The sequence below is a fragment of the Siphateles boraxobius genome, unplaced genomic scaffold, assembly GCF_051911475.1.
Source record: "Siphateles boraxobius isolate OS27281-9 unplaced genomic scaffold, OSU_SipBor_1 19, whole genome shotgun sequence".
Lineage (NCBI taxonomy): Eukaryota > Metazoa > Chordata > Actinopteri > Cypriniformes > Leuciscidae > Siphateles > Siphateles boraxobius.
In genome coordinates, this window is record NW_027508799.1 from 33,008,698 (window position 1) to 33,032,197 (window position 23,500).

Below are 23,500 nucleotides of genomic sequence, written 5' to 3' on the forward strand. Positions count from 1 at the left end.
ACAAAATCGTAGATTTGTAGTAAAACATAAAATGTAAATGTTAGTCTCTCACCTGCGACTCGCCACCTCGGGAGTCGGGTTTGTAGTTTCATTTATTAAAGCGGATAAACTTATTGACCACACGAGGGCGCTGATGATCAGCTGTGTTTCACCCGACTTATAAACATTTAACCAAGTAAAATTAGTATTTTGCTTTAGTATCAATATGTTAAGGTATGTGTGACCTTTTGGGATATAGTCGATCTGAATCCGAATCAACTTTGAGTCTCTTGGCACTAAAATACCGATAGAAACTGAAGCGCAGTTTCACCCGCTCCACTAGGCGGCGTAATCGAGCTTCAGGTTCATTCTGCCCGCAGCTTCAGTGATTGACAACACTACGTTTGATAAAAGTCAAAGTCACAACATGTGCAGTTTGTTTTAATAAGGCTACAAATTCTGCAGATGACAGCTCAGTGACACACTCATAATGCTTAACAGCACATATTTCAACCCATAAACAAAAGAAAACAGTCAAACGTTGCAGGAATCAAGGATGCCACAAGACTGGGCCTGTAAGTCTACTTCACTTACATTGTTTTTCTCTTGTAACATTATTAGCACACATCTAGCAGCCCTTATTTATTGTATTTGGGTCATTATTTAGGTGTGTGTTGATTCTGAATTCTGCTGCTCTGTCAGGTCTTTTTGACTTGTTTATATTCTGCTCTGTTGCTGAACTCCCTGTCAGACCTTCAGAAGAACAAATCAATAGGTTGTTAATAGGCAGAGGTGGAAAGAGTAATAAAATATTCTACTCAAGTAAAAGTACTACTACTTCAATGAAATTTTACTTAAGTACAAGTAAAAGTACCGGTCTAAAAATCTACTCAAGTAAAAGTAAAAAGTAGCTAATTTAAAATTGACTCAGAGTAAAAGTTACTGAGTTACTTTTTTAACAGCGGGGGTGGGGTGGGGTGGGGGACCCTCCCGTGTAGGGTTGTAATGGTATAAGATTTTCACAGTATGGTAACGTCTCAGAAAATATCACGGTTTACAGTATTAATCAATTGTTAAATAAATAAACTGTATTACTAAATTATAGGTATTATTATTATTATCATCAGTTAAAATGACAGTTAAATTAATGAAAACAGGAATTTTTTTTGGTTGAACAAATGCTTTTATTATAACAAACTTGAAATAATTTGTTTGTTTATTAAAATTTCAATAAAACATGTCTAATCAATTAAATTCGATAATTAATAATGAATTAGATTAACAACTTATTTTTAACATTAATAATTTATTAAAATGTTTAAGAATAATATTGTCCTATGAAATGTATTTTATTCAGAAAATTAATGTTTCTTTTTATTAGGGGTGTAACGATATTCGAACCAAACCGAAGAACCGCGATACAGAACCCACGATTCGAATGGCGATACTCTCATGGCGTACCGAACACGCCCCGCCCTGCAAGCTACCCCGGCCCCGCCCAGCCCGGCTCATTGATTGGACCTGGAATCAGTGTTGCCAAGTCCGCTTATTATAAGCGACTTTGGGCTTGTTTTTCTGTAAAGTCGCTTACAAATATTGGTAGTCGCGGGTCGCGTTTTTTTTTGGGCTTGTTTCTAAAGTGTAGTTGCTTATTTGAGCTTGTTCTCAGCTCGTTGTCAAGTAGATATTTTCTATATGTTATTTAAACGTGGGAGTTTGTCTTGCCTGTTCCCTCTGTCTCTCCCCTTTCCCTATACACAGAGTTTTTTCCCACCCACATCCTGCTTCTAATTGGCTCTGACCCAGATGGCAATGAGTACTAGCCAATCAGGCAGAGCAGGGCAATCGGTTTTTTTTCTGGTTAGGAAAACGTCAGTGAGTGACGTTTAAATGAAAATACGTGCGAGTCGCGACCGTCGCGACTGATGGTGACTGGACTGTAGGAGAGTTTTTATATATAAATTATATTTTAGATATTATAGATATAGATATTATAGTTTAATATTGTTTAACCCTTTAACTGTCACTCCCCCTTTTTTCGCATAGACATGAAAATCCCTATTCAAACTTAAATGGTTGTAATTCAAGAATGCTTTGGAATATAGACCTATGGTTGGTCTTGTTTTAAAGAAGACATTTGCCAGATTAATGTTGAAGTGAAGTATTATGAAATTATGAAAGTGAAACAGAAAAAAAGTTATACAAGTTTGAGTTTATGAAAATGAACAATGTAAAAATATAATTATTTATATTTTATATAAAATATATATATATATTACTAAATATATTTTACTCTAAAACTGCCAGAAAATGTAAGCCAAAAATCTGAAGAAGTTGTGTTCCAAATTTTAGGTTGATATCTCAAAAAATGAGCTTTCAGTAAGATTTTATTTGGCCGCAGTACCAATATTTTTCACTAGATGGACAGCCAAGCTTCATTACAGAAGAAAAATAAACTACCGTGTGCACAGTTTTACAAAACTAGGCACAGTTTACCAATCTGTCCACATGGATGTAAATTGACAATCTGTACCCACAGTTTAAAACTATCTGTCACCACGGATTGTAACAGTAGCGGCAGTGCGGAGTAAACGCGAGTAAACGCGATCATCTCTTCCTCAGTTACAGAATAAACATGAATGGACACCTGAAGATATGTTGAAAAATACAGTATACTTACTGAAAGGCATCATAACTCGTGTAATCGCTCAATCAGTGTTTCAGCAGCGCAAAGACGTCAATAAAACTGCATAGCTTGTCACTAGCATTATATTTACCTCAGCAGGAAGTGATTAAGTGTCCACAACTTGTTGGTTCCTAGAGAAATTAACTCTTGCACTAAATAAATGCACAATATTATCCTATATATTATATTTTACTTAACCTGTTAATTATATCTTGATTATTTAAAGTATGTTTAAAATATCTTTAATGAAAATGACAGCAACTGTGTAAATTATTATATTTCAATAACAAATTAAAGTAAAGTTAATGCAAAAACTGCCTTATGTTCAGTTTACATGTTTTCATACAATGTGTTGGGTGTTGATTATTATATCTAAAAAATAAATAGCATCTAAATTTAGGCTCTGTTGTTAACCTTTAATGTTATAGTAATTTGCGGCTCCCTATACAGCATTAGCAGATTTTTAATTGTAATTGAATTAATTTAAAGACAAAGACACCATTTTTTCATTAAACCACTGTTTACAATTCTTTTTTAGCCTTCTAAACCGAACCGAACCGAGACGTCAAAACCCTGGGAAAACCGAACCGTCAGTTTTGTGTATCGTTACACCCCTACTTTTTATGATTTAATCCAAATATATTATCAAAAAACGGTGGTAATCAAATGTAAATTTAAACTTGTGTCCTTTTATTTTTTGGGGAAGCGCTGCAAAAACAGATTTACTAAATGGAACCATGGACAAAAAAATATATTCCTTTAAATAATGTTCAAATAAAATGTATTATTATTGTTGTTGTTATTATTATTTTGAGGAGTAGGCTACGTTCTATTGTATGCCTACAATAGTAATATATTTCTGTCATAATTTCTCCTAGTAAAACCGAACTTTTATTTTGACGGGTTGTGAAGACCTGTTTCAAAGTGTATTTGACAATGGTTTTTCTCAAATAAAATTATGAAAATGCTCATTAGGCGTTCTCTCAGAGCAGCTCTGGAAATGTTCATGTATTCATATCCTCAAATTGTTTGTGAGACGCTGAAAACACCATGAACGTCACGAGTACTTGAGTATGTAGTAGACAAACGCAGCTCAGCAGAACAAATAGGGTTATATATTTACATGCAGTATTTTTGTGCTTAGCTTAAATATTCACAGACCATGTCGCGATTGGATTTATTGCACAGTTCTACTTTCCATGTATTCATCCATCCATTTTTTTGCATGTTTTACGTGACATCTGCATTAAGTGAATTCCATTTTCATGACTGGATTCCGGGATTCCCTTTGCATCACGTAAATCGGGACATACCTTTATCTGCAGGAGGGATGGTGTCCTATATCCTCTTTTTGCAGCCACTTTGCGTCCACATTTTTTGCAAATTGGATATCTATCCTCGAGGACAACCACGCTTTTTTTCTACTTTTCATACTGGCCATAATTCGCTTGGCGCTTAGCTTTCAGCTTCAGCTGGGTCTGCATCACCTTTTTTGCGCGTTTGTTCTCCCGCCCTTCAATCAATTCAGTAGTTTCCGGAGTGTGTGATTTTTTTTTTTCCCCCTTGTATTATTATTTTTTACTCAGTAACGGATATGATTTCAAATGTAGCGAAGTACAATACTTCAAAGAAAACGTACTTAAGTAAAAGTAAAAGTACAGATTTTAAAAACTACTTTAAAAAGTAGAAGTACACAAAAAAACTACTCAATTACGTAACGCGAGTAAATGTAATTCGTTACTTTCCACCTCTGTTAATAGGTTGTTGTTGCGTTACATTTATAATCTTTTAATGAATCGCCATCAGAGTCAGTGTGTGTGTGTGTGAAGCTCTGGTGTTTCTGTTGCTTCATGCTTTTGTAGAGCTGCAGTGTTTTACTTTAATGAAAAGCATCAGAAATACAGTCCAAGAAAGGCTAAAACCATGTGCAGGAAACCCGCCTTTTAGGATTACTCTTGTTTATTGTGAAGGAAAGTCTCATCTTAATTTTATTTGTCTTGAACCCAAAGAGTATTATAGGCACAGCATCACTGAAGTATAATATACTCTGTAATATATTTTTCACACTGTAAAGATTTAGGATTTCATTGTATTCCACTTGCATCTATGAACTAGTCTTGAGACTGATGTAGAAAATGGAGTAATGTCTATTTTTATTGATGTCTTTCCTTACAGAAGGAATGTTTTTGGACCGTTACATCCAGCCAACAGAAGCAGAGATCAGAGTCGTGTGGACAGACATTGACTGTAATGATGGACATCAGCTCATGGACCGGTAATGTATATGATGTCTGTGTGTTTTACTGTGCTAAACATGTAGGTTCCCATCACTTTCTTTTTGAAGGGTCTCACCTATGAAAAGCAAATGATGGGAACCTAAACAGTTGGGGAAGGAACAGGGTGTGATTTGTTTTTATATATAAATAAAGTGTTTCCTTGTTGTCCAAAAGCATAACCCTGCTGGTGACTGTGCCGGAAGCTCCGGGGGGAGACCGCACTGGTTTCCCCCTCCTTTGGGCGCCCCACTCACACACACATTCACTCCTATCGCAGAGACCCGACTGGGATCAAACCAGCAACCTCTGAACCCGTGAGGCAGCGCTCGTACCTGTGAGCCACAGATCTCTTGTCTGAACATGTGAAGGAACTTATATTTCACTATTATCCTGAGAGTTTCCAATAAAGCAGTTAAAGTGAGATTTGATCCTGTGTCTTCATCACAGTCTTGTCCTCAGAGAGTGTGTGTGTTTATCCACTCGCCCATCATGAATTTCACAACAACAGCCGGTTTTTGGGATTCCTCGTTTAATGAGAACAATTGAAAGTCAGCAATAGTGGGATTTGATCTCAGGACGCTGTGATTGAAACACAACACTTTCTCTCCTGAGCCACTGAGACTGCAGAGATGATGAGCGTTTTCAACAGGTTTGATCCAGAGCTTTGTGTTTAAATGATGAATAACTTCAGCAAATGTTGGGATTGAACCAGGACTTTCAGGTTTGGAAGAGAGACAACTATCCACTGAGCCGCAGAGTCTGAGATGTAATGATGATCTTAACTTAGGTTGTGGAAAAGATGTTCATCATGTCTGTGGGATTTGATCACAGGTCTCTGTTTCAGTGTTGCAGCACTGCATTCTCATCGGGTCAGAGCTTGTATCTAATGTATGTGTATGAAATAACTTAGGCTCAGGCTTTATAAAAGATGAGTTGTGGGATTTAAACACGTTTCTGTTGCTGCTTCATGATTCAAAGTCTCAAATGTGATTTCGCCAGTGCCAGTATAATCCGAAAATGAAGTGCAGTTTTCCTCCGCTCCTCAAGGCGGCAGAAGCGGGTTTCTCCTTCAGTCTGACACTTCTGCTGCTTGACAACATGACGCTGACAATCACAACAACACGTGCAGATCCTGCAGATGAGAAGATGACAGCTCTAAATATCACTTTAACATCACATATTACAGCTCATCTGCTAATAAAACCGACACACAGGCGGATAAAATGAAGGAAACGAGTATGACACGCGACTCACCTGTAAGTAACAATCCGCATAAAGTCAATTTATCTTATCAAATGACTTGCTCGCTATGTAACAAATCAATCGCTAGTTGTAGCGTTACCTTTTTAGTCTGAATAAATCGCCCTCTGATATATTCACATTATAAGGTGTAATAAGAAGTTTATTGCAGTGTTTTCTGGATTGATGTTGAGGCAGCAGGAGTTGTGTGAAGCTCTGATGTTCTTCTGTTGCTTCATGCTTTTCTGCTTCCGGTAATGACTGCCAGCTATATGCGAGTAATACAGCCGTTAAAATGGTATTTTAATGAAAAATGTCATACTATTAATATAAATGTTAAACTAAGTAAAGAGCAGTTTCTAGACACGTTTGCTCTTGGTTTTCATCGCGTAATTTATAATTTCTGTAATCTTGTTCTGGTGTTCTGTAGGTCTGTCATTGAATGCGGAATTATTTTTTAGTTTTAATAAGTGTTTTCATAATTTTGTGGCCCGTGAGACAGTAATTGAATCAAACGAGACAAACAGTAGATTAATTGATACAGCATTACTGATGTATAACAGATTTTATTGTAGACTATTTTTTTAAATTCAGATTTGTTTAGATGTACAGTGTGTAATGATGTCTTTGTTTATGCCGTGACTCTACAGAATCAGTGATGTGGAGCATAAACCCGGCCGACAGAAGCAGAGCTCTGGGACGTGTGGACAGACATTGACTGTAATGATGGACATCAGCTCAGGCACAGGTAATGCTTCTGACATGTTAGTGTGTAAGTGTGTAGGTTACCATGGTTTTCTTTTTGGAGGAACAATCCTTTGAAAGGCAAATGATGGTAACCTAAGTAGGTGGGGAAGGGATGGTGGATTCATTTTTTTAACAGCCATTTTCATTTTTTCCAGTCAAAAGCATAACCCCTGCTGGACATCGTGCGGGAGCTCAGGGGGGACCCCATGATCCCCCACACCTTCTCACTCACACCACAGCATTCATTCATATCACAGAGATCTGGCTGGACTCAAACCAGCAACCTCTGAACCCATGAGGCAGCGCTCTTACCTGTGAGCCACAGATCTCTTGTCTTAACATGTGAAGGAACTTATATTTCACTATTCACCTGTATGTGAGCTGGGCTTTTACAATAAACCAGTTAAATGACACATCTAACACACTGAGCTATGGGGTTTGAACCGGTGACTCTGCCACAACCGTTTCTTCCAGTAACGTGTGTTTAACCACTACACCGCCATGGCTTTCACACTGAGTGCTGCCGTTTGAGCCGCTTTGTTGGATATAAAGCAATACATAATCTTTAACATAAGCAATGGCAGGATTTGAACTCAGGACTCCAGGATCACAACACAACACTTTGTATCTTGAGCCACTGAAACCTGTGAGTTGATGGTGTGTTTGGACTGGTTTTATTGAGAGCTTTGTGTTATATGATGGAAAAATGTATTTGGTTGCGAGTTTCGAACCCATTCCACTTTATCTACAATGTCATCTGTTGTTTGGTGCACTTTGTTAAATATACAATTTAACATTGATTATCTAAGATTAAAATGCAACCATTTATTTCTTGAGCCACTGAGTCCCAGAAGTTTTTAGTTCTATTGGACTGAGTTTTATTGAGGGCTCTGTTTTCTATGATGAAAAATATTAGCAATTGTGGGAAGCCTCGGCATTTGTGATGATCGATTTGATTCAGTTTAGTAATTTTTTTGTTTACCTACAGCATTAATTAAAACAACAATTTAATGTCAGCAATATTTGGATTTGTTCTCAGGACTCCATTATTAAAACACAATGTTTCGTCTCCTGAGCCACAGTCTGAACTCCATATATCAAGGGATTTAAAACCATGTTTCCATTAAACTAAAACTGATAACACATACACTTGTCAGTAACATATGACTTATGTCTTGTGAAAAATAAATCAGTCCAACAACCTCCAGCAAGATACTAATAATCCTGAAGATCTTGATCAGCTGCTAAAGCTGTTTTTAATCAGGGTTGGAGCTAAACTCAGGAAAGTGGCTCATCAGGAACAGGAAATCTCTTTCCTCTTCATGCTGTTTTCATATATTAATGCAGATACACTTATTGTCCACAAGGCGGGGTACATGAACATTAATCTGGTCTCATGCACGTGCCTGTTCTCCCATCCATGATTCTCCAAACACTTGTCCTATGTAGAGATGCTGGAGTCTGAGCAGAGAAACAGGACAATGTGTCTGTTATATTACGCAGTAAAAAGCTACCATTAGACACATTTATGTTGGCAGCTGTTTGATCATAATAAACGAATCTGCAACCAAAACGACACAAAGTCACTGTCTAATCGTGAACAAACATAACAAATAATCAATACACAGTCAAAGGAAAATAAGTTCGTAACATATTTTGTCCCGTATTTTATGTGTCTACACTGAGTTCAACACAACATTGTTTCTGTCTTACCACATAAGCTGATGTGAATCATTGAACGAAACTACTAGATCCACGTTGCTCTGTTGGTCGAGGCCGTGACAAAATCGTAGATTTGTAGTAAAACATAAAATGTAAATGTTAGTCTCTCACCTGCGACTCGCCACCTCGGGAGTCGGGTTTGTAGTTTCATTTATTAAAGCGGATAAACTTATTGACCACACGAGGGCGCTGATGATCAGCTGTGTTTCACCCGACTTATAAACATTTAACCAAGTAAAATTAGTATTTTGCTTTAGTATCAATATGTTAAGGTATGTGTGACCTTTTGGGATATAGTCGATCTGAATCCGAATCAACTTTGAGTCTCTTGGCACTAAAATACCGATAGAAACTGAAGCGCAGTTTCACCCGCTCCACTAGGCGGCGTAATCGAGCTTCAGGTTCATTCTGCCCGCAGCTTCAGTGATTGACAACACTACGTTTGATAAAAGTCAAAGTCACAACATGTGCAGTTTGTTTTAATAAGGCTACAAATTCTGCAGATGACAGCTCAGTGACACACTCATAATGCTTAACAGCACATATTTCAACCCATAAACAAAAGAAAACAGTCAAACGTTGCAGGAATCAAGGATGCCACAAGACTGGGCCTGTAAGTCTACTTCACTTACATTGTTTTTCTCTTGTAACATTATTAGCACACATCTAGCAGCCCTTATTTATTGTATTTGGGTCATTATTTAGGTGTGTGTTGATTCTGAATTCTGCTGCTCTGTCAGGTCTTTTTGACTTGTTTATATTCTGCTCTGTTGCTGAACTCCCTGTCAGACCTTCAGAAGAACAAATCAATAGGTTGTTAATAGGCAGAGGTGGAAAGAGTAATAAAATATTCTACTCAAGTAAAAGTACTACTACTTCAATGAAATTTTACTTAAGTACAAGTAAAAGTACCGGTCTAAAAATCTACTCAAGTAAAAGTAAAAAGTAGCTAATTTAAAATTGACTCAGAGTAAAAGTTACTGAGTTACTTTTTTAACAGCGGGGGTGGGGTGGGGTGGGGGACCCTCCCGTGTAGGGTTGTAATGGTATAAGATTTTCACAGTATGGTAACGTCTCAGAAAATATCACGGTTTACAGTATTAATCAATTGTTAAATAAATAAACTGTATTACTAAATTATAGGTATTATTATTATTATCATCAGTTAAAATGACAGTTAAATTAATGAAAACAGGAATTTTTTTTGGTTGAACAAATGCTTTTATTATAACAAACTTGAAATAATTTGTTTGTTTATTAAAATTTCAATAAAACATGTCTAATCAATTAAATTCGATAATTAATAATGAATTAGATTAACAACTTATTTTTAACATTAATAATTTATTAAAATGTTTAAGAATAATATTGTCCTATGAAATGTATTTTATTCAGAAAATTAATGTTTCTTTTTATTAGGGGTGTAACGATATTCGAACCAAACCGAAGAACCGCGATACAGAACCCACGATTCGAATGGCGATACTCTCATGGCGTACCGAACACGCCCCGCCCTGCAAGCTACCCCGGCCCCGCCCAGCCCGGCTCATTGATTGGACCTGGAATCAGTGTTGCCAAGTCCGCTTATTATAAGCGACTTTGGGCTTGTTTTTCTGTAAAGTCGCTTACAAATATTGGTAGTCGCGGGTCGCGTTTTTTTTTGGGCTTGTTTCTAAAGTGTAGTTGCTTATTTGAGCTTGTTCTCAGCTCGTTGTCAAGTAGATATTTTCTATATGTTATTTAAACGTGGGAGTTTGTCTTGCCTGTTCCCTCTGTCTCTCCCCTTTCCCTATACACAGAGTTTTTTCCCACCCACATCCTGCTTCTAATTGGCTCTGACCCAGATGGCAATGAGTACTAGCCAATCAGGCAGAGCAGGGCAATCGGTTTTTTTTCTGGTTAGGAAAACGTCAGTGAGTGACGTTTAAATGAAAATACGTGCGAGTCGCGACCGTCGCGACTGATGGTGACTGGACTGTAGGAGAGTTTTTATATATAAATTATATTTTAGATATTATAGATATAGATATTATAGTTTAATATTGTTTAACCCTTTAACTGTCACTCCCCCTTTTTTCGCATAGACATGAAAATCCCTATTCAAACTTAAATGGTTGTAATTCAAGAATGCTTTGGAATATAGACCTATGGTTGGTCTTGTTTTAAAGAAGACATTTGCCAGATTAATGTTGAAGTGAAGTATTATGAAATTATGAAAGTGAAACAGAAAAAAAGTTATACAAGTTTGAGTTTATGAAAATGAACAATGTAAAAATATAATTATTTATATTTTATATAAAATATATATATATATTACTAAATATATTTTACTCTAAAACTGCCAGAAAATGTAAGCCAAAAATCTGAAGAAGTTGTGTTCCAAATTTTAGGTTGATATCTCAAAAAATGAGCTTTCAGTAAGATTTTATTTGGCCGCAGTACCAATATTTTTCACTAGATGGACAGCCAAGCTTCATTACAGAAGAAAAATAAACTACCGTGTGCACAGTTTTACAAAACTAGGCACAGTTTACCAATCTGTCCACATGGATGTAAATTGACAATCTGTACCCACAGTTTAAAACTATCTGTCACCACGGATTGTAACAGTAGCGGCAGTGCGGAGTAAACGCGAGTAAACGCGATCATCTCTTCCTCAGTTACAGAATAAACATGAATGGACACCTGAAGATATGTTGAAAAATACAGTATACTTACTGAAAGGCATCATAACTCGTGTAATCGCTCAATCAGTGTTTCAGCAGCGCAAAGACGTCAATAAAACTGCATAGCTTGTCACTAGCATTATATTTACCTCAGCAGGAAGTGATTAAGTGTCCACAACTTGTTGGTTCCTAGAGAAATTAACTCTTGCACTAAATAAATGCACAATATTATCCTATATATTATATTTTACTTAACCTGTTAATTATATCTTGATTATTTAAAGTATGTTTAAAATATCTTTAATGAAAATGACAGCAACTGTGTAAATTATTATATTTCAATAACAAATTAAAGTAAAGTTAATGCAAAAACTGCCTTATGTTCAGTTTACATGTTTTCATACAATGTGTTGGGTGTTGATTATTATATCTAAAAAATAAATAGCATCTAAATTTAGGCTCTGTTGTTAACCTTTAATGTTATAGTAATTTGCGGCTCCCTATACAGCATTAGCAGATTTTTAATTGTAATTGAATTAATTTAAAGACAAAGACACCATTTTTTCATTAAACCACTGTTTACAATTCTTTTTTAGCCTTCTAAACCGAACCGAACCGAGACGTCAAAACCCTGGGAAAACCGAACCGTCAGTTTTGTGTATCGTTACACCCCTACTTTTTATGATTTAATCCAAATATATTATCAAAAAACGGTGGTAATCAAATGTAAATTTAAACTTGTGTCCTTTTATTTTTTGGGGAAGCGCTGCAAAAACAGATTTACTAAATGGAACCATGGACAAAAAAATATATTCCTTTAAATAATGTTCAAATAAAATGTATTATTATTGTTGTTGTTATTATTATTTTGAGGAGTAGGCTACGTTCTATTGTATGCCTACAATAGTAATATATTTCTGTCATAATTTCTCCTAGTAAAACCGAACTTTTATTTTGACGGGTTGTGAAGACCTGTTTCAAAGTGTATTTGACAATGGTTTTTCTCAAATAAAATTATGAAAATGCTCATTAGGCGTTCTCTCAGAGCAGCTCTGGAAATGTTCATGTATTCATATCCTCAAATTGTTTGTGAGACGCTGAAAACACCATGAACGTCACGAGTACTTGAGTATGTAGTAGACAAACGCAGCTCAGCAGAACAAATAGGGTTATATATTTACATGCAGTATTTTTGTGCTTAGCTTAAATATTCACAGACCATGTCGCGATTGGATTTATTGCACAGTTCTACTTTCCATGTATTCATCCATCCATTTTTTTTGCATGTTTTACGTGACATCTGCATTAAGTGAATTCCATTTTCATGACTGGATTCCGGGATTCCCTTTGCATCACGTAAATCGGGACATACCTTTATCTGCAGGAGGGATGGTGTCCTATATCCTCTTTTTGCAGCCACTTTGCGTCCACATTTTTTGCAAATTGGATATCTATCCTCGAGGACAACCACGCTTTTTTTCTACTTTTCATACTGGCCATAATTCGCTTGGCGCTTAGCTTTCAGCTTCAGCTGGGTCTGCATCACCTTTTTTGCGCGTTTGTTCTCCCGCCCTTCAATCAATTCAGTAGTTTCCGGAGTGTGTGATTTTTTTTTTTCCCCCTTGTATTATTATTTTTTACTCAGTAACGGATATGATTTCAAATGTAGCGAAGTACAATACTTCAAAGAAAACGTACTTAAGTAAAAGTAAAAGTACAGATTTTAAAAACTACTTTAAAAAGTAGAAGTACACAAAAAAACTACTCAATTACGTAACGCGAGTAAATGTAATTCGTTACTTTCCACCTCTGTTAATAGGTTGTTGTTGCGTTACATTTATAATCTTTTAATGAATCGCCATCAGAGTCAGTGTGTGTGTGTGTGAAGCTCTGGTGTTTCTGTTGCTTCATGCTTTTGTAGAGCTGCAGTGTTTTACTTTAATGAAAAGCATCAGAAATACAGTCCAAGAAAGGCTAAAACCATGTGCAGGAAACCCGCCTTTTAGGATTACTCTTGTTTATTGTGAAGGAAAGTCTCATCTTAATTTTATTTGTCTTGAACCCAAAGAGTATTATAGGCACAGCATCACTGAAGTATAATATACTCTGTAATATATTTTTCACACTGTAAAGATTTAGGATTTCATTGTATTCCACTTGCATCTATGAACTAGTCTTGAGACTGATGTAGAAAATGGAGTAATGTCTATTTTTATTGATGTCTTTCCTTACAGAAGGAATGTTTTTGGACCGTTACATCCAGCCAACAGAAGCAGAGATCAGAGTCGTGTGGACAGACATTGACTGTAATGATGGACATCAGCTCATGGACCGGTAATGTATATGATGTCTGTGTGTTTTACTGTGCTAAACATGTAGGTTCCCATCACTTTCTTTTTGAAGGGTCTCACCTATGAAAAGCAAATGATGGGAACCTAAACAGTTGGGGAAGGAACAGGGTGTGATTTGTTTTTATATATAAATAAAGTGTTTCCTTGTTGTCCAAAAGCATAACCCTGCTGGTGACTGTGCCGGAAGCTCCGGGGGGAGACCGCACTGGTTTCCCCCTCCTTTGGGCGCCCCACTCACACACACATTCACTCCTATCGCAGAGACCCGACTGGGATCAAACCAGCAACCTCTGAACCCGTGAGGCAGCGCTCGTACCTGTGAGCCACAGATCTCTTGTCTGAACATGTGAAGGAACTTATATTTCACTATTATCCTGAGAGTTTCCAATAAAGCAGTTAAAGTGAGATTTGATCCTGTGTCTTCATCACAGTCTTGTCCTCAGAGAGTGTGTGTGTTTATCCACTCGCCCATCATGAATTTCACAACAACAGCCGGTTTTTGGGATTCCTCGTTTAATGAGAACAATTGAAAGTCAGCAATAGTGGGATTTGATCTCAGGACGCTGTGATTGAAACACAACACTTTCTCTCCTGAGCCACTGAGACTGCAGAGATGATGAGCGTTTTCAACAGGTTTGATCCAGAGCTTTGTGTTTAAATGATGAATAACTTCAGCAAATGTTGGGATTGAACCAGGACTTTCAGGTTTGGAAGAGAGACAACTATCCACTGAGCCGCAGAGTCTGAGATGTAATGATGATCTTAACTTAGGTTGTGGAAAAGATGTTCATCATGTCTGTGGGATTTGATCACAGGTCTCTGTTTCAGTGTTGCAGCACTGCATTCTCATCGGGTCAGAGCTTGTATCTAATGTATGTGTATGAAATAACTTAGGCTCAGGCTTTATAAAAGATGAGTTGTGGGATTTAAACACGTTTCTGTTGCTGCTTCATGATTCAAAGTCTCAAATGTGATTTCGCCAGTGCCAGTATAATCCGAAAATGAAGTGCAGTTTTCCTCCGCTCCTCAAGGCGGCAGAAGCGGGTTTCTCCTTCAGTCTGACACTTCTGCTGCTTGACAACATGACGCTGACAATCACAACAACACGTGCAGATCCTGCAGATGAGAAGATGACAGCTCTAAATATCACTTTAACATCACATATTACAGCTCATCTGCTAATAAAACCGACACACAGGCGGATAAAATGAAGGAAACGAGTATGACACGCGACTCACCTGTAAGTAACAATCCGCATAAAGTCAATTTATCTTATCAAATGACTTGCTCGCTATGTAACAAATCAATCGCTAGTTGTAGCGTTACCTTTTTAGTCTGAATAAATCGCCCTCTGATATATTCACATTATAAGGTGTAATAAGAAGTTTATTGCAGTGTTTTCTGGATTGATGTTGAGGCAGCAGGAGTTGTGTGAAGCTCTGATGTTCTTCTGTTGCTTCATGCTTTTCTGCTTCCGGTAATGACTGCCAGCTATATGCGAGTAATACAGCCGTTAAAATGGTATTTTAATGAAAAATGTCATACTATTAATATAAATGTTAAACTAAGTAAAGAGCAGTTTCTAGACACGTTTGCTCTTGGTTTTCATCGCGTAATTTATAATTTCTGTAATCTTGTTCTGGTGTTCTGTAGGTCTGTCATTGAATGCGGAATTATTTTTTAGTTTTAATAAGTGTTTTCATAATTTTGTGGCCCGTGAGACAGTAATTGAATCAAACGAGACAAACAGTAGATTAATTGATACAGCATTACTGATGTATAACAGATTTTATTGTAGACTATTTTTTTTAATTCAGATTTGTTTAGATGTACAGTGTGTAATGATGTCTTTGTTTATGCCGTGACTCTACAGAATCAGTGATGTGGAGCATAAACCCGGCCGACAGAAGCAGAGCTCTGGGACGTGTGGACAGACATTGACTGTAATGATGGACATCAGCTCAGGCACAGGTAATGCTTCTGACATGTTAGTGTGTAAGTGTGTAGGTTACCATGGTTTTCTTTTTGGAGGAACAATCCTTTGAAAGGCAAATGATGGTAACCTAAGTAGGTGGGGAAGGGATGGTGGATTCATTTTTTTAACAGCCATTTTCATTTTTTCCAGTCAAAAGCATAACCCCTGCTGGACATCGTGCGGGAGCTCAGGGGGGACCCCATGATCCCCCACACCTTCTCACTCACACCACAGCATTCATTCATATCACAGAGATCTGGCTGGACTCAAACCAGCAACCTCTGAACCCATGAGGCAGCGCTCTTACCTGTGAGCCACAGATCTCTTGTCTTAACATGTGAAGGAACTTATATTTCACTATTCACCTGTATGTGAGCTGGGCTTTTACAATAAACCAGTTAAATGACACATCTAACACACTGAGCTATGGGGTTTGAACCGGTGACTCTGCCACAACCGTTTCTTCCAGTAACGTGTGTTTAACCACTACACCGCCATGGCTTTCACACTGAGTGCTGCCGTTTGAGCCGCTTTGTTGGATATAAAGCAATACATAATCTTTAACATAAGCAATGGCAGGATTTGAACTCAGGACTCCAGGATCACAACACAACACTTTGTATCTTGAGCCACTGAAACCTGTGAGTTGATGGTGTGTTTGGACTGGTTTTATTGAGAGCTTTGTGTTATATGATGGAAAAATGTATTTGGTTGCGAGTTTCGAACCCATTCCACTTTATCTACAATGTCATCTGTTGTTTGGTGCACTTTGTTAAATATACAATTTAACATTGATTATCTAAGATTAAAATGCAACCATTTATTTCTTGAGCCACTGAGTCCCAGAAGTTTTTAGTTCTATTGGACTGAGTTTTATTGAGGGCTCTGTTTTCTATGATGAAAAATATTAGCAATTGTGGGAAGCCTCGGCATTTGTGATGATCGATTTGATTCAGTTTAGTAATTTTTTTGTTTACCTACAGCATTAATTAAAACAACAATTTAATGTCAGCAATATTTGGATTTGTTCTCAGGACTCCATTATTAAAACACAATGTTTCGTCTCCTGAGCCACAGTCTGAACTCCATATATCAAGGGATTTAAAACCATGTTTCCATTAAACTAAAACTGATAACACATACACTTGTCAGTAACATATGACTTATGTCTTGTGAAAAATAAATCAGTCCAACAACCTCCAGCAAGATACTAATAATCCTGAAGATCTTGATCAGCTGCTAAAGCTGTTTTTAATCAGGGTTGGAGCTAAACTCAGGAAAGTGGCTCATCAGGAACAGGAAATCTCTTTCCTCTTCATGCTGTTTTCATATATTAATGCAGATACACTTATTGTCCACAAGGCGGGGTACATGAACATTAATCTGGTCTCATGCACGTGCCTGTTCTCCCATCCATGATTCTCCAAATACTTGTCCTATGTAGAGATGCTGGAGTCTGAGCAGAGAAACAGGACAATGTGTCTGTTATATTACGCAGTAAAAAGCTACCATTAGACACATTTATGTTGGCAGCTGTTTGATCATAATAAACGAATCTGCAACCAAAACGACACAAAGTCACTGTCTAATCGTGAACAAACATAACAAATAATCAATACACAGGCAAAGGAAAATAAGTTCGTAACACATTTTGTCCCGTATTTTATGTGTCTACACTGAGTTCAACACAACATTGTTTCTGTCTTACCACATAAGCTGATGTGAATCATTGAACGAAACTACTAGATCCACGTTGCTCTGTTGGTCGAGGCCGTGACAAAATCGTAGATTTGTAGTAAAACATAAAATGTAAATGTTAGTCTCTCACCTGCGACTCGCCACCTCGGGAGTCGGGTTTGTAGTTTCATTTATTAAAGCGGATAAACTTATTGACCACACGAGGGCGCTGATGATCAGCTGTGTTTCACCCGACTTATAAACATTTAACCAAGTAAAATTAGTATTTTGCTTTAGTATCAATATGTTAAGGTATGTGTGACCTTTTGGTATATAGTCGATCTGAATCCGAATCAACTTTGATTCTCTTGGCACTAAAATACCGATAGAAACTGAAGCGCAGTTTCACCCGCTCCACTAGGCGGCGTAATCGAGCTTCAGGTTCATTCTGCCCGCAGCTTCAGTGATTGACAACACTACGTTTGATAACAATCAAAGTCACAACATGTAAAGTTTGTTTTAATAAGGCTACAAATTCTGCAGATGACAGCTCAGCGACAGACTCATAATGCTTAACAGCACATATTTCAACCCATAAACAAAAGAAAACAGTCAAACGTTGTGATAAAGAGCAGGAATCAAGGATGCCACAAGACTGGGCCTGTAAGTCTACTTCACTTACATTGTTTTTCTCTTGTAACATTATTAGCACACATCTAGCAGCCCTTATTTATTGTATTTGGGTCATTATTTAGGTGTGTGTTGATTTTGAATTCTGCTGCTCTGTCAGGTCATTTAGACTTGTTTATATTCTGCTCTGTTGCTGAACTCCCTGTCAGACCTTCAGAAGAACAAATCAATAGGTTGTTGTTGCGTTACATTTATAATCTTTTAATGAATCGCCATCAGATATTTATATTATAAAGTGGAATTATAGGAAACCGTGGTCTTTGTCTCTGTTGTTGTAGTGTTACTGTAGGTAATAATCTACTGGATTGATGCTTGTTGATAGAGTCAGTGTGTGTGTGAAGCTCTGGTGTTTCTGCTACTTCATGCTTTTGTAGAGCTGCAGTGTTTTACTTTAATGAAAAGCATCAGAAATACAGTCCAAGAAAGGCTAAAACCATGTGCAGGAAACCAGCCTTTTAGGATTACTCTTGTTTATTGTGAAGGAAAGTCTCATCTTAATTTTATTTGTCTTGAACCCAAAGAGTATTATAGGCACAGCATCACTGAAGTATAATATACTCTGTAATATATTTTTCACACTGTACACATTTAGGATTTCATTGTATTCCACTTAGATCTATGAACTAGTCTTGAGACTGATGTAGAAAGTGGAGTAATGTCTATTTTTATTGATGTCTTTCCTTACAGAAGGAATGTGTTTGGACCGTTACATCCAGCCAACAGAAGCAGAGATCAGAGTCGTGTGGACAGACATTGACTGTAATGATGGACATCAGCTCATGGACAGGTAATGTATATGATGTGTGTGTTTCTCTGTGCTAAACATGTAGGTTCCCATCACTTTCTTTTTGAAGGGTCTCACCTATGAAAAGCAAATGATGGGAACCTAAACAGTTGGGGAAGGAACAGGGTGTGATTTGTTTTTATATATAAATAAAGTTTTGTTTCCTTGTTGTCCAAAAGCATAACCCCTGCTGGTGACTGTGTCGGAAGCTCCGGGGGGAGACCGCACTGGTTTCCCCCTCCTTTGGGCGCCCCACACACACACACACACATTCACTCCTATCGCAGAGACCCGACTGGGATCAAACCAGCAACCTCTGAACCCGTGAGGCAGCGCTCTTACCTGTGAGCCACAGATCTCTTGTCTGAACATGTGAAGGAACTTATATTTCACTATTATCCTGAGAGTTTCCAATAAAGCAGTTAAAGTGAGATTTGATCCTGTGTCTTCATCACAGTCTTGTCCTCAGAGAGTGTGTGTGTTTATCCACTCGCCCATCATGGATTTCACAATGACAGCTAATGTTTTGGACTCCTCGTCTAATGAGAACAATTGAAAGTCAGCAATAGTGGGATTTGATCTCAGGACGCTGTGATTGAAACACAACACTTTCTCTCCTGAGCCACTGAGACTGCAGAGATGATGAGCGTTTTCAACAGGTTTGATCCAGAGCTTTGTGTTTAAATGATGAATAACTTCAGCAAATGTTGGGATTGAACCAGGACTTTCAGGTTTGGAAGGGAGACGACTATCCAGGACTTTCAGGTTTGGAAGGGAGACGACTATCCACTGAGCCTGAGGTGTAATGATGATGTTTGTAAGGTCATTTAGATTTGACCTTAACTTAGGTTGTGTAAAAGATTTTCATCATGTCTGTGGGATTTGATCACAGGTCTCTGTTTCAGTGTTGCAGCACTGCATTGTCATCGGGTCAGAGCTTGTATCTAATGTGTATGAAATAACTTAGGCTCAGGCTTTATAAAAGATGAGCTGTGGGATTTAAACATTTTTCCGTTGCTGCTTCATGCTTCATTCTGTTGTGGTTCAAACATTCTCGTTTATCCATTGCACCACTGTGTTTCAAGTAAAAAATGTTTTTTATAATCTTCACAGACACACACACATCACTGAGATTCGACTGGGATCAAGCCAGCAATCTCTGAGGCAGCGCTCTTACCTGTGAGCCACAGATCTGTTGTCTGTTGTTGTGAAGGAACTTATATTTCACTATTATCCTGAGAGTTTCCAATAAAGCAGTTAAAGTGAAATTTGATCCTGTGTCTTATCATGTTTGTAGTGTAAAAGCAATGAAAAAAATCTTATTACTTTTTTTGTAGTTCAAACCTCAAGATGTTTAACTTTTTGTCATTGTGGAAAAATACTCAATTACAATAATTGATGTTCACTGACATTGCAAGGATTTTGTAATTATACCCAACTAAACATCTGTTTAAACGGTGCTGTTCTTTATGAAAAAACTTTTTTGATTTGACATACTGCTTTTTTTGTCAAGTTAATTTTATATTCAAGCTTGTTATTGCGCCCTCCTGTGGTAAGTTTATTTTACACCGCTGCAAATTGAGTCTAATGAATATACAACAGATTCACCCTACTGTGGTGATTTATGTGCATTACACAATTATACCGTGTCTAATGAGTAAGAGTAAATTCGCTACGCTTCTGTAAGAGGGTGAGAGAAGAAAATCAAAAGAAATACCAAACAAACCGATTTGTTTTACACTCTCTATGTTCCAGGTCTTGTGTTCAAAATTCAAATAAATATATTTGCAAATAAGTCAAAACACTTTGATGTTCCCCACTTTCCCTCTTGTGGTTATTTAAGTAGATTACACACACACACACACACACACACACACACACACACACACACACACACACACACATATATATATATATATATATGGTCTTGTCCCGATACCTTGCTACTATCGTTCTTGCAAGAGGGTGAAAGCCTTAACGCAATGCAACATTAACAGACAATCAAATCGATTTACACTATCTGTTTTCCTCTGTCCTGGAAAAATAATTTTTTTGGCAAAAAAGTCAAAATACCTTAAACGTTGTGCCCTCCTCTGGTAATTACGGTAATTACCATAAATAACAATGATGCAAATCAAACATAAACGAGTTTCGCCCTCCTGTGGTGATTTGTGTAAATTAAACCGTTACAAATCGAGTCTACATAAACATAAACGAGTTTCGCCCTCCTGTGGTGATTTGTGTGAATTACACCATTACAAATCGAGTCTACATAAACATAAACGACTCGCCCTCCTGAGGTGATTTGTGTGAATTACACCGTTACAAATCGAGTATAATGAACATAAAAGAGTTTCGCCCTCCTGTGGTGATTTGTGTAAATTAAACCGTTACAAATCGAGTCTAACATAAAAGAGTTTCGCCCTCCTGTGGTGATTTGTGTAAATTAAACCGTTACAAATCCAGTCTAACATAGAAGAGTTTAGCCCTCCTGTGGTGATTTGTGTGAATTACACCGTTACAAATCGAGTCTACATAAACATAAACGACTCGCCCTCCTGAGGTGATTTGTGTGAATTACAACATAAAAGAGTTTCGCCCTCCTGTGGTGATTTGTGTGAATTACACCGTTACAAATCGAGTCTACATAAACATAAACGACTCGCCCTCCTATGGTGATTTGTGTGAATCACACCGTTACAAATCGAGTCTAATATACATAAAATAGTTCTACCCTCCTGTGTTGATTTGTTTAAATTACACCGTTACTAATCGAGTCTACATAAACATAAATGAGTTTCGCCCTCCTGAGGTGATTTGTGTGAATTACACTATTGCAAATCGAGTCTAATAAAAATAAAAGTTTCGCCCTCCTGTGGTGATTTGCGTGAATTACACTGTTGCAAATCGAGTCTACATAAAAATAAAAGAGTTTCGCCCTCCTGTGGTGATTTGTGTGAATTACACTATTGCAAATGGAGTCTAATAAACATAAAAGAGTTTCGCCCTCCTGTGGTGATTTGTGTCAATTACACTATTGCAAATCGAGTCTACATAAAAATAAAACAGTTTCGCCCTCCTGTGGTGATTTGTGTCAATTACACTATTGCAAATCGAGTCTACATAAAAATAAAACAGTTTCGCCCTCCTGTGGTGATTTGTGTGAATTACACTATTGCAAATCGAGTCTACATAAAAATAAAAAAGTTTCGCCCTCCTGTGGTGATTTGCGTGAATTACACTGTTGCAAATCGAGTCTACATAAAAATAAAAGAGTTTCGCCCTCCTGTGGTGATTTGTGTGAATTACACTATTGCAAATCGAGTCTAAGAAAAATAAAAGAGCTTCGCCCTCCTGTGGTGATTTGTGTGAATTACACTATTGCAAATCGAGTCTACATAAAAATAAAACAGTTTCGCCCTCCTGTGGTGATTTGTGTGAATTACACTGTTGCAAATTGATTATAATAAACATAAATGAGTTTCGCCCTCCTGTGGTGATTTGTGTGAATTACACCGTTACAAATCGAGTCTACATAAACATAAACGACTCGCCCTCCTATGGTGATTTGTGTGAATCACACCGTTACAAATCGAGTCTAATATACATAAAATAGTTCTACCCTCCTGTGTTGATTTGTTTAAATTACACCGTTACTAATCGAGTCTACATAAACATAAATGAGTTTCGCCCTCCTGAGGTGATTTGTGTGAATTACACTATTGCAAATCGAGTCTAATAAAAATAAAAGTTTCGCCCTCCTGTGGTGATTTGCGTGAATTACACTGTTGCAAATCGAGTCTACATAAAAATAAAAGAGTTTCGCCCTCCTGTGGTGATTTGTGTGAATTACACTATTGCAAATGGAGTCTAATAAACATAAAAGAGTTTCGCCCTCCTGTGGTGATTTGTGTCAATTACACTATTGCAAATCGAGTCTACATAAAAATAAAACAGTTTCGCCCTCCTGTGGTGATTTGTGTCAATTACACTATTGCAAATCGAGTCTACATAAAAATAAAACAGTTTCGCCCTCCTGTGGTGATTTGCGTGAATTACACTGTTGCAAATCGAGTCTACATAAAAATAAAAGAGTTTCGCCCTCCTGTGGTGATTTGTGTGAATTACACTATTGCAAATCGAGTCTAAGAAAAATAAAAGAGCTTCGCCCTCCTGTGGTGATTTGTGTGAATTACACTATTGCAAATCGAGTCTACATAAAAATAAAACAGTTTCGCCCTCCTGTGGTGATTTGTGTGAATTACACTGTTGCAAATTGATTATAATAAACATAAATGAGTTTCGCCCTCCTGTGGTGATTTGCGTGAATTACACTGTTGCAAATCGATTATAATAAACATAAATTGCCACTGCAAATCTGATCTGCATAAGATCCATAGACTGTAAAAAAATCAGATCTGAAATCTAATCATTTAACATATGTGGAACGACAAAATAAATTAATGATCAGATTCATTATCACACCTCATTCAAAATGCACAAAATAAGTTTTCATTTTTGCTATTAATAATCATCTGCATTATCATTACCCTATGCATGATTGCTTTCTGTTCCTTTTGCCCATTTCTGTATTTTCTAATTAGTAATTATAAACATTATACTATAATCTGTTTTGTTTAGAAACATTTATATTCGATTATATGCGTATACATTTTTGTCCGTCTAATCATCGACAAGAGCTCGTGCG

General features: G+C 37.2%; 1 long non-coding RNA gene across 4 annotated transcripts; it reads left to right on the forward strand.

Annotated features, from left to right (window-relative positions):
• Nucleotides 1-70: 70 nt before the first annotated feature.
• LOC143742309 (uncharacterized) lies at nt 71-20,065 on the forward strand. Of its 4 annotated transcripts, XR_013205426.1 has the most exons (13): nt 71-554; nt 4,841-5,590; nt 5,773-5,829; nt 5,941-6,197; nt 6,831-6,928; nt 7,083-7,259; nt 14,046-14,299; nt 14,482-14,538; nt 14,650-14,906; nt 15,540-15,637; nt 15,792-17,981; nt 18,696-18,795; nt 18,972-20,065. It is a non-coding gene; the product is annotated as an uncharacterized LOC143742309 (long non-coding RNA). The 4 variants fall into 4 exon arrangements; XR_013205427.1 differs by lacking the exon at nt 5,773-5,829 and having other exon boundaries at nt 72-554; nt 5,989-6,197; XR_013205424.1 differs by lacking the exons at nt 71-554; nt 4,841-5,590; nt 5,773-5,829; ... (1 more) ...; nt 6,831-6,928; nt 7,083-7,259 and adding an exon at nt 8,724-9,262 and having other exon boundaries at nt 13,550-14,299.
• The last annotated feature ends 3,435 nt before the right edge of the window (nt 20,066-23,500 follow it).